Below are 12,071 nucleotides of genomic sequence, written 5' to 3'. Positions count from 1 at the left end.
TCTAGTTGCGAAGGCCCTGTTAATTTGCCGGGTCGAGTAACCATTGTCCCTGAACACCGTTCTTAAATGTGCAAGTTCCTTAGGCAAATTTTCTGCATCCGACACCGTGTGTGCCCCGTGCACAGGGGTTTTAAGTACACTCATGGTTTGGGATGGGTGATGGCAACTGGAAGAATGCAGGTACAAATCAGTGTGAGTCGGCTTACGGTAAACAGAGTGTCGCAATGAGCCGTCACTCTTCCGTTTAACCAGAACGTCCAGGAATGGAAGGACACCATCTTTCTCTAGTTCCATGGTAAATCGAATATTCTGATGGATGGAGTTAAGATGATGAAAAAACTCCATTAACTTTTCTATTTGAACAATTGATCGCCAGGAAAATTTCAAATTTTACATCAAACGCCTTTACGGGGAGGAGATGGTCTCAAATGTAAGAAGGTTCGACAACCTACGTGGTAAGAGAGCAAAACTTTTAAGTTCTTTAAGTTTTTTAATGAGATGTCGAGACCATGGCATAATACCTAAATTTGCCAGAGTGACACATTTTATTAAGACGACCACTGCACAGAAAATAATGGAGAAGGCGAGCCTTGCTATTGTGAAGGAGAGAATTTGTCATACGAGACGAAGGTTGGATGCCATCTCAGAAGAATTGTTCCATCTACACTTGAAGATTGCAGCACTTCTTTCCCCTATTTCATGGGACTGGGTGGATGGAGTGACTTCAGCCAAGTTCGACTGGGTATATAAGGCTGCTAGTTCCCGGCAGATGTCGAAATTCGATCGCTTGGCGCCACAACAGCCGACGCCACAGGAAATAACTGTGCGACGTTCCGTGATCAATCTCGCGGAGAAGATTTTAGACGATGCGACGCTGTCAGTTTTGGGCAAAGGTCTTAATTTTGCACCTACACCAAGTGCAGTACCTCTTATTAGTTTTGTAAGTGGTGTTGAACAAGCTGTACGTCGCCTTCCTTTGGACGCTGCTGAAGAAATAAGACGGGAAACTAGTCGCCTCCCCAACGCAGTAATATAACCGCTCAAGAAAGGGCTGCACTACGGAACCTTCGAGAAGATCCGGAAGTAGTGGTGTTGAAGGCTGATAAAGGTAATTCTACCGTTTTGTTACCTCGTGGGTTGTATTTAGAGAAGATGTATAGTCTACTGAGTGATACCATGTACAGGAAGATTGATCACGACCCAACAGCACGTGTGCAACGGAAGACGTGTGCACTTTTAAACTCTTCGTCGTTAACTCCAGAGACCATCAAGCGGTTAAGACCACATGGCAGCGTACCACCGAGACTGTATGGTCTTCCTAAAGTGCATAAAGAAGGTCTGCCTTTACGACCTATAGTGAGTAATATTGATGCACCCACGTATGATTTAGCCAAACATCTAGCTTCCTTGCTGAGACCATTTGTGGGCAAATGTTCACATCATATACGGAACTCTGCTGATTTTATCGATAGACTGGGGTCTCTCCACTTAAGTAGTTCGGATCTTCTAGTGAGTTTTGATGTAGTTTCCCTTTTCACAAAAGTACCTCTTGGGGTTCCCTTGTTTCTAATTGGTCAACAGTTTGAATCGGACATCACTGCTTTGTTTCGACATGCTCTTTCCTCAACTTATTTTATGTTTAACCAGGAATTTTTTGAACAGTCTGACGGTGTCGCCATGGGCAGCCCTCTGTCCCCTCTGGTGGCTAACCTTTTCATGGAGGATTTTGAAGAGAGAGCACTTGAATCAGCGGTTTGTAAACCAACTGTTTTCTGGAGGTACGTCGATGATACTTTCATAGTCTGCCCCCACGGAGAAGAAAAGTTAATGGAGTTTTTTCATCATCTTAACTCCATCCATCAGAATATTCGATTTACCATGGAACTAGAGAAAGATGGTGTCCTTCCATTCCTGGATGTTCTGGTTAAACGGAAGAGTGGCGGCTCGTTGGGACACTCTGTCTACCGTAAGCCGACTCACACTGATTTGTACCTGCATTCTTCCAGTTGCCATCACCCATCCCAAACCATGAGTGTACTTAAAACCCCTGTGCACGGGGCACACACGGTGTCGGATGCAGAAAATTTGCCTAAGGAACTTGCACATTTAAGAACGGTGTTCAGGGACAATGGTTACTCGACCCGGCAAATTAACAGGTCCTTCGCAACTAGAGCCAGCAACCGGGAAGTGGATAAAGAAGATAGTGCGCCAGCCAAGTCTCTAGCGTTTCTTCCCTTCGTTGGTAATATATCTTTTAAAATAGCAAGGATTCTAAATACTTTTCATGTGAAAGTTGTTTTTCGTCCGCCTTCCAAGATTTCAGATTTGCTGGGTTCGGTGAAGGATGATCTTTTGCTGCGGAAGGCGGGAATTTATAAAATACCGTGTCAATGTGGTATGGCCTATATAGGACAGACAACACGTACTGTGGAAGAGCGTTGTACAGAACATCAACGTTGCACCCGTCTACTGCAACCCAGTAAATCTGCAATTGCGGAACATTGTATTTCTAACTGACATTCAATGGAGTACGACAAAACTTCGATTTTGGCCACAGCAACAACTTTTTGAGGCTCCATTATTAAAGAATCCGTTGAAATACGCAGTGCTGGGAATTTATTGAACCGGGACAGTGGTTACCAATTGAATAATGCATGGAATCCCGTCATCACAGAAATTTTCTCAAGACGAAGACGCCAGAAGACATCGATACCTGCGGCCAGCGACAATACCGACGGCACCTGAGTTTCGCAGTTCCACCAGCGAGGGCGCTGTTGCTGGGCGGTGTGGTTCTTCTGTCTCCGCGACTGCAACACATGCGCGGCAGTACTATCAGCGCACTATATAAGACGGAGCGGAGAACGTCTTCGTCAGTCCTCGTTCGGCTCACCTGAAGATGGCTGGCAGTTGTCCAGCCGAAATATCGTGCGAAGAAGTTTACGATGACCGGCTGCAAGCCCGAAATCTATTTGAACAATTGATTCCCCCGGAAAATTTCAAATTTTACAAATGTTACGTATTCCGCATACATAGGAAAAGAAATCCACTTTTTTATAACTACACAGTTGCCGACAAATTTCTGGAAGCAATATCTACCGTAAAATATCCGGGAGTAATCATCCAGAGCCACCATAAGTCGAACGACCACATGAAACAAAATAGAAAAAGGAGACACCATAAAGACATTCAAAGGAAGAATCTTAAGAAAATGTTGCTCAATCACGAAATAAGTGGCTTATAAGGCGCTTGTTCGACCCTTCTTATCAGGAAGGACTGGGAGATCAAGCTGAGAAGAACAAAAGAAGAGAGACACGTTCCGCCACGGGATCATTTGGTTGGCGGGAGAGCGTTACAGAGATGCTCAATGGCAGACAAGAGAGCCGTTGTGCATCACGGAGAGGTCTACTACTGACATTTCTAGTGAGTATTTTTCGGGAAGAGTCGGACAGTGTATTACTTCCTCCCACATACAAGTCGCGAAATGAACACGACGCGAAAATTCAAGAAATTAGAGCCGATACAGAGGCTTACCAACAATCATGCTTTCCATCCGAATGGAACAGAGAAGGGAGATGAGTTATTTGTACCATAACCCCAGAACAAACCGTATTCAAGAAAAACGTCCAAAAGTACCCGGAAATGCATTTTATTTTAACTACATTAAATTTCCTACATTACATTCCTTATTCATTATTTCTGTATGTCTAACAGTTTTCATGTAGAGAGCGCGTGAATATGAAAATCTGGCGTGTGGTCTTTGATGGCATTGAGGGTTGCATAAAACCCTTAAGTAAGGGCACCTGAATCACTCAACTGCCGGCCGGAGTGGCCGTGCGGTTCTGGACGCTACAGTCTGCAGCCGAGCGACCGCTACGGTCGAAGATTCAAATCCTGCCTCGGGCATGGATGTGTGTGACGTCCTTAGGTTAGTTAGTTTTAATTAGTTCTAAGTTCTAGGCGACTGATAACCTCAGAAGTTAAGTCGCATAGTGCTCAGAGCCATTTGAACCATCACTCAAATTTTCAGTAAGAGTTTTTTAAAAAACAGGAACATATTCCCGTTTCTTGTGCTCCGACAGGAACATTTTACCTTTGGCTCTCTTCTTTTTCCTGCATATTCCCTCATATGAAAAGAATTGTACTGGTCAGTAAAATTTAGATAGTTCACCTATATGAAACTAAAATAACGCAAAACTAATTTGATACCTCAGATGGAAGATAACGTGAAAAAAAATTTTGCATGTGCTTCAGTACTACAGCATGGGGTTCCCAGATGATTACGGAGATACTAGATAGCAAATTTCTCCGTGCTACGTTACTTTGTAAGCTACCTTTTCGTCTCACCCGGGACTTTGAGAGCGTATTTTACGCGTAGAGATAGGGTAAATTAGAACCTCCGTGCCTTGGAAATCGATAAAGATATGAAGGAAAATTTCAAAGCCCTTCGAGATCGGAAATTTCTAAATACATCGTAAATAATACAGCCATTTGCTGTGAATGAACGTTTGGAAATCCGCGGCTGAATTTTGGTACAAAAAGAAAATTCACGGGGTATTTCTAGATAGCGGAAAAAGATTTTTAGAAATGGTATGACGGCTCTTCTAGATATGTGCCTAGAGAATATATCGTTGCAATTTGAGGAATTTTCTGTGGTTGTTTATTATGTAGATTTCGCTTCATACTGGATTTTACGTGTGAGAAGTAAGGTAAATTTGTATCTTTGCATCTTCGAAACGAATGCAAATGTGAAGAAAATGTTCTAGGGTGTTTTAGATCGGGATATTAGGAATGGGTCACATGGATTCGAGTCATTTTCTGTTTGCACCCGTCTTGAAATCTTCGATTGTATTTTGGTCCGCTGGTGATGACGAAAATATAGTGAAAACGCTTTTTTTGGGTTTCCGTGGAACCGACCGTAAACTAACGTTACCTCCACAAGTCCCATGAAGCCTACCGTAGACCACACCAAATGCAAGAAGTACTATCAGGTTTGGTAACAAACTAAAGACGAACACACTCTGTTGGCCATTACACCCGTCAGAGAGAATTTCAACACTACATCTACATCTACATCCACATCTACATAGGTACTCCAGAAGCCACTGTAAGGGGGCGTGGAGTAGCGTACCCTTTAACTGCTTGTCATCTCCCCTCTTGTTCCACTCGCAAATAGAGCGAGGGAAAAACGATTGTTTGTACTCCTCCGTATAAGCCCTAAGTTCTCGTATCTTATCTTCGTGGTCCTTACGCGCGATGTATGTTGGTGGCAGTAGAATCGTTCGGCAGTCAGCTTCAAAGGCCGGTTCTCTAAATTTCTTAATACTGTTTCCAGAAAAGAACGCCGCCTTCCCTCCACGGACTCCCATTTGAGTTCTAGAAGCATTTTCATAACACGTTTTGTTCAGCCTACCGGTAACTAATCTAGTACCCCTCTTCGATGTCTTCCTTCAGTCTCACCTGGTAACGATCCCAAACACCACCAGCGTCCTATATGTCTCCATTACAGGCGAACCACTCTTTCCTAAAATTCCCCAAATAGTCCAAAGTCGACCATTTGTCTTCGCTACCACAGTTTTCACATGCTCATTCCACATCACGTCGCATTCTAACCTTACGCTCAGATATTTAAACGACTTGACTGTGTCAAGTTGGACACTGGTAATACTGAATTGGAACATTACAGCTTTGTTCTTCCAACTCATCCGCAATAACTTACATTTTCCCACATTTAGGGCTGAGCCGTGGTAAAATTTGCTGTTTTGAAGAGAGCGCCGCAGCGCGTAGTGTAAAGCAGTCGCCCTCCGTTTCTGGCGGTGGCGCCGCTGTGGCAATCGCAGCTTTGGTGTCTCACTCTGGTTTGAAAGGGGCGCTATGAGCTCGGCAAGAGGTCAGTCTCGCGTCACAAGTTGCTGGTCTGTCTCTCGTTTGCATTTGTGCGGCAGTTTGTCTGTCGTCCTGAGTGCTAGTATGTGTTAGACCGCCAGTCTGCTCGAGTTTCTTCAGGCGATGGACATTGTCGGTTGGATTTATAAGTAGATCTGTGTCTTCCCAGGGTAGGGATGTCGGGTAGCCTGAGGGCATGTTTCCTCTGCAGGTGTGGGTCCGACCGAGTGTATCGCTTAGTCAATGTCGGTCTGCCGTCTGCAGTGCCAGGATGTCTGTCGTTTTGATCGACCTTTAAGACCGAATGGATCGATCGGTTGGTCGGTCTTCACTGAGAGAGGCCGCCACGTGGCAGCCAGTGGGCCGCGCCGTATAGCGAGGGGTAGTGGCTTCGCGGCAGACAAGAGAGCAGCAGGAGTCAACCCACGACGTCGGTCTGTCCGGGGCGAGCTGCGACGCCGTGAGACGGGAAATCGGCCCACCTTTCTGCGTCCGTTGAAGCGGCTGGCAGCGGACGGTTCGGGAGAGTGTTTTGGGCGCACTGCGCCAGGTCTTCGCTAGACATCGCAGTTATTAAAGGTTAAGTGATTTGTGATATGTTATTTCATTTACTTGTTAAATTCTACTTGTTTTCTTGGTCAGTCTCTCATCCCCAGCTTGCTCGTCTGTCTCTCGTCCGCATTTGTTAAGCAGTTAGTGTCTGTCTGTCTGTCTGTCTGTCTGTCTGTCGTACGTTAATAGCTGCCTCTGTCATGTTTGTCGTATTCGGTGTTAAAAAATTTATTGTTTAAAGGCTGAATTCCTGAAATATGTTTCTATCTTGCCTATCATCTTGCGAGGCGGTATATGTGTAATGTAGAGCATGTTGTACATTTTATGTAAGTCTGCATTTTATGGGTTTTATTTAAATAGTCATTTAGGTTATAAAGTTGACACTTTTCCACCGTAAGAGTCCTTTTAAAAAAAATAATTGCACTTTCGGCGGCAAATAATTTGAGTGTTGGATCATTTCCATCATACGGGCTGCATAGATTACGTGTTTCTGTGAGTTGTTAAAACATTTTTAGTTTAAAGTAGTCTGGTGTGTTGCAGATTTGCACCAGTGTACTCTTTCAGAGGTTGTTGTGAGCGGTCATGACTACGGCCGTGTTGAAAGGGAGCAGGCAAGCTTCTCCGCCCGAAGGCTCATACTGTTAATATTGTTCTTTCTGCCCCTAAATAAAATTGTAACTTGATATTTCGAGCCGGCCGCAGTGGCCGTGCGGTTCTAGGCGCTGTAGTCTGGAGCCGAGCGACCGCTGCGGTCGCAGGTTCGAATCCTGCCTCGGGCATGGATGTGTGTGATGTCCTTAGGTTAGTTAGGTTTAATTAGTTCTAAGTTCTAGGCGACTGATGACCTCAGAAGTTAAGTCGCATAGTGCTCAGAGCCATTTTTTGAACTACTTTCACTCTCATCTAGTGTGATTAAATGTGTTAATGTTTTTGATGAATCGCTAGTAATTAAAGTAAATTCCTTAAGAAAATATTTTGAAAGTAAATTCACGGTTCAAGGGCTAGCTGTCATTTATCATACAAACTGAAAATTTTATCTAAGTCGTCTTGTATCGTTCTACAGTCACTCAATTTCGAGCCTCACTGTACACCACGACATCATCAGCAGACAACCGCAGACTGCTGCTCACCCTGTCCGACAAATCATTTATGTATACAGAGAACAACAGCGGTGCTGTCACACTTCCCTGGGGCACTCCTGACGATACCCTTGTCTCCGATGAACACTCACCGTCGAGGACAACGTACTGGGTACGATTATTTAAGAAGTCTTTGAGCCACTCACATACCTGTGAACTTATTCCATAAGCTCCTACCTTCGTTAAAAGTCTGCAATGGTGCACAGTGTCAAACGCTTTCCGGGAATCTAGAAACATGGAGTCTGCCTGTTGCCCTTCATCCATAGTCCTCAGTACATCACGTGAGGAAAGGGCCAGCTGAGTTTCGCACGAGCGATGCTTTCTGAAACTGTGCTGATTCGTGGGCATAAGCTGCTTAACCTCAAGAAAATTTATTATGTTCGAATTGAGTATTCAAGGACTCTGCAACTAACAGAAGTTAGAGACATTGGTCTGTAATTTTGAGAGTTTGTTCTTTTGCCTTTCTTATATACTGGAATCACCTTCGCTTTTCTCCAGCTGCTTGGGACTTTGTGCTGGACGAGCCATTCACGATAAATGCAAGCTACTTAAGGGGCCAATACCGTACAGTACTCTTTGTAAAACCGAACTCATTATTTACATACCCTTTGATGGTATGTACATATAAGAAGATACACTAACATCTATACATGTCTTCTGGGTGCTTTTCAATGAAAAAAAAAGGTAGGAAGGAAACAAAAACTTTTTAGAACTGTACCCTAAAAATTTAGAAATGTTCAATTACATCTATACACTAAAAAAAACTAAATACAGCACTATTTCTGCTGAATAATAATATGAAAAACTATTTCCCTGTATTAGACAGTGTTTTTGAGAAGTGTGACGCCACAGTTTATGTATGTGTGGATTATATCAAGGGAAACAACACTCAGGCAGCAATTTCACTACACCGCTTTTACTATTATGAGAGAGCAACGTTCTCAGCGATCTTGGCTTTAGGTGTAATTCACATAGAGAATCACAGACATACTCATCTGGAACATACGTCCTTAGTTTATGGTGTCTTTGATTTGTATTTTTAGCTGTAGATTTGAGTTTGTGCTGATTAGCTGCGCCAGTTTAAATCTTCCAGCAATCAGCCAACGTGACTGCAGTTCATCGATCCTGAAGATCTGATTCCATAATCGACTTTTCGTGATGAAAGTGTAGCTGACGTAACCTTGGCTCTCCGATATGTTGAAGGCTAGCTGTTTATAAACACCAACATTCTTCTGCACAACACTCATAAAATCAGCAGATGTATAATTTCCAAAGATGATGGCTACGCCACGCATGAAGGTATTTATGCAGCATGCTTTGAAAGTCGCTGTTCTCAATTATCTTCGTTATTTTTGCACATATAACTACAGCTAAACTCCGAAAACGTGAAGCTCAGGTACCGGAGGCATCCGAGTCTATCTAGCACCTCTACGAAAATCTTCATAAGGACAATGTTTATATGAGACACTAACATGATAATTTCATTGCTTTCAACCAACGGCAATTGAACAGTTTTAATTACTCTCTCTCTCTGATCGGCCATTACTTCTTTCTCTCTTTGCTGTCCCCCTTGATGGATCCTGCCTGTATTCCCATGAGAGTAGTGATTACTTCCAAATCGCCACAGATACTCCAATTGTATTCACGATTGCGTATTATTTTCAAGAAGTGGCAACGCGCTTTCGTCCATCTCCTTCAGGTAGACAGAATATCCAGTCCGTTCTGATACATGTCTGTTTCTTGTGCATGTGATTTCAGATCCATGTTATATTGATCAGTACACAGTTACCTTGCTTCAATGTAGTGTTCGATCCCAAGGCTTGACATAAAACCTTGAACGAACGCGAGGTAGCAAGTAGTGCCAGATACACAGTGCAATGAACTGCACAAGTTCTTTGATTCTTTGTTGAAAGTATGACGTCACTGTGCCCGTAGCAGGGAAATGAAATTGCGGAAGACGTGAGCCGTGTGGATGTCTTCCGTTAGAGCTAGATCTCGTACGATGTCGTTTCATCTACCAAGTCTATGATTCTTTGCTGAAAGTGTGAAGTCATTGAGCCCGTAGCAAGGAAATGAAGCACACTCAGAGTCTACGTGCCTGGAGAGAAATGTCTCCTCGCATTTCTTCATTACCTGTGTACACTACAGGTGTTGCAGATGTTGCACGATATACGTGGAATTGGTTCAGAAACCGAAGCATTTTCTGGATAGGATACTTGTCTAAACAAAGCTAACGATAATTAAATTTGAAAATATTTCTCTGTGTGCAAAACTCGTATGCAGAGGACGGTTTTACTGTATTTTCAGACAGAGTGCTAGTGTTGGCTGGAAAGCAACCAGAAAAAGAGAAAATTTTATGATGAACGGTGTTTCGTGAAAAATAAACTTAGGTCAATATATTAAAAACCAGAAATGACAGACCAAAACGATTTTCGAATTGTGTCATGAAAAACGCCACCACGAAAAGTAAAAATTAGGACATGTATTTACAGTTTTCTTAGCAATTAATCATTGCTGTTAATGAACGCAGTTTCCTCCTCAGAACTTCCTGACGCAAATATTAACACACGCTTCACTCACATCAGACATACAATCTTTTAAAGAACGGAAGAAGTAGAACAGAACATTGGACTCTTTAATTGTTAAACTTCAGGTTAAAATCACCCTTCGACCATCGTAATTTGCATTTGTTGTATTCTTAGATAATTACACGTGACTAACAGTAAAACTGAACAATCCATAGGTTTCCTCACGATAAGAACCCCATACGACTGTTTCATCTTTTTCCCTAAATATTTTGGTCATTTCTCTCGATAGCTGATGGCTAAGCTTAGCCTTAATTGTTGGTACAAAATACAATGTGGTTAATGTTGCTCTTAATAAGTTCTGTCGCATCGCACGATGACCACTCTAGCAACGACAGAGCAAATAAAACGCGATACCTCGTCAACAAAAGCGAGGTAGGCTTCCGCGCCGCAAGTTTGAAGCAATCAGACGAGAGGAGAAAGGCTGCCCCATTTTCATGCTTCCCTGCGGGATGAACGCTGCGCCCATGCCACAATTCAAAGAAGAATACCTGGACTGGAGAACGGCGAAAGCTGAACAAAGAAGGCAGCAACAAAACATCTGCTGGAGTTTAGAGAAAGAGTGAGACCCACCAGTCCGCCTGACGGACAATTTTTCTCAGTCAGAAGTTCAGAAACAAATTAACGTCTGTTTTCGTCGCAGTGGTTGTTCCTTTCTTTTTCGTTCCTTTTAATTGGGCAAACTTCTCCTTACTTATCGCGGACGAAGATTTTTCAGAACAAAACTGTGTCTTGCGACCACTTCGTTCCTATCGCGAAGCTGTGAGTCGAAGATGCACATTACGGCAATGACCTTTTCCTTCTTTGGTGTTTAGAGGACCGAATGGCAGCGATATCGGTACGACAGCACTAGCAGTAATTACCTGGCTCTGCTGTGGAAGACTCTGCAGTTTGGCATTGATGTAGATGGATATCGACTTCCATCTGTTTTTAGCGCTGCACCCCTCACTTCGTGGATAACCAAACAAACAGGCCTGAAGCTAACTAAAAAGATGAAAAATTCGGCACATAACTTACAATCAAACGTCCACATGTTAGACACCCATATCGGTACTAAACATTTCATGTCGGTAGATTATCGAGCAAAACACCGACGCAGTTCGTACTCCGTGCTGTTGTCCAGTAGAAGATGCGTGAACGACAATTAAAAGCAACACCAGTACTGTGGGACATAGGAGAACAGAATATGTCAGAAGACCGTGAATTCATTGTCCCAGGAAGGGGAAACTTTATTGACACATTCCTGGGGTCTGATACATCACATGATCACACTGACAGAACCACAGGCACATAGACACAGGCAACAGAGCATGCACAATGTCGGCACTAGTACAGTGTATATCCACCTTTCGCAGCAATGCAGGCTGCTATTCTCCCATGGAGACGATCGTAGAGATACTGGATGTAGTCCTGTGGAACGGCTTGCCATGCCATTTCCACCTGGCGCCTCAGTTGGACCAGCGTTCATGCTGGACGTGCAGACCGCGTGAGACGACGCTTCATCCAGTCCCAAACATGCTCAATGGGGGACAGATCCGGAGATCTTGCTGGCCAGGGTAGTTGACTTACACCTTCTAGAGCACGTTGGGTGGCACGGGATACATGCGGACGTGCATTGTCCTGTTGGAACAGCAAGTTCCCTTGCCGGACTAGGAATGGTAGAACGATGGGTTCGATGACGGTTTGGATGTACCGTGTACTATTTAGTGTCCCCTCGACGATCACCAGAGGTGTACGGCCAGTGTAGGAGATCGCTCCCCACACCATGATGCCGGGTGTTGGCCCTGTGTGCCTCGGTCGTATGCAGTCCTGATTGTGGCGCTCACCTGCACGGCGCCAAACACGCATACGACCATCATTGGCACCAAGGCAGAAGCGACTCTCATCGCTGAAGACGACACGTCTCCATTCG

This window comes from Schistocerca gregaria, chromosome 7 (genome assembly GCF_023897955.1).
Source record: "Schistocerca gregaria isolate iqSchGreg1 chromosome 7, iqSchGreg1.2, whole genome shotgun sequence".
In the NCBI taxonomy this organism is placed as follows: domain Eukaryota; kingdom Metazoa; phylum Arthropoda; class Insecta; order Orthoptera; family Acrididae; genus Schistocerca; species Schistocerca gregaria.
Note: the sequence above shows the minus strand (reverse complement) of the source record.